The sequence below is a fragment of the Solanum tuberosum genome, unplaced genomic scaffold (genome assembly GCF_000226075.1).
Source record: "Solanum tuberosum cultivar DM 1-3 516 R44 unplaced genomic scaffold, SolTub_3.0 scf00312, whole genome shotgun sequence".
NCBI lineage: Eukaryota > Viridiplantae > Streptophyta > Magnoliopsida > Solanales > Solanaceae > Solanum > Solanum tuberosum.
Window position 1 is genome coordinate 706,761 of NW_006239237.1, and position 803 is coordinate 707,563.

Here is an 803-nt window from a genome sequence, read left to right on the forward strand (position 1 = left end):
AATTAGTTCGAAAACTTTGCATATCACCTATTTTATAATTAATTAAGTTCATAGCTTAGATTTTTTTAAATTTGCAATTACAAAATTCTTTAATTTTAAATTTAAAAGTAGATATTCTAACATTAAAAAATATTTGTTAATATAATCCATATCTTATGTAAAAAAACTATAGATTACAAAGTAAAAGGAAAAAAAATTAAATGTAATTTTGTAAAATATTCAAAATATGAAATATTTATCCTCTACTAATTTATAATCCGTAAAATTTAAAATTGTTAAAAATGTATTGATGAAGAACAGTGTCACGAAATTTTTTAAGCCTTAACTTGTTTCGTAACTCTAAGCTTATATATGAAAAGTATTATAAATTATAATTTTACTTATGTATTTACCAATATGAGTAAGAAGATATATATTAACTAAATTTTGATCGAAATTTGTATCATTTGACTCTTAAGAAAGAATGAATTAAAAAGAGAGAAAAAGATTTTAAAAAGTGAAAAATTAGAGAATAGGAATAGTACAATAGGAATATGATATGACCTCGTTACAAATTTATCCAAGATATAATATGGATTAATGGATGAAATCTTCATGTATTTATGCATACAAATTTAATTAGTTCGAAAACTTTGCATATCACCTATTTTATAATTAATTAAGTTCATAGCTTAGATTTTTTTAAATTTGCAATTACAAAATTCTTTAATTTTAAATTTAAAAGTAGATATTCTAACATTAAAAAATATTTGTTAATATAATCCATATCTTATGTAAAAAAACTATAGATTACAAAGTAAAAG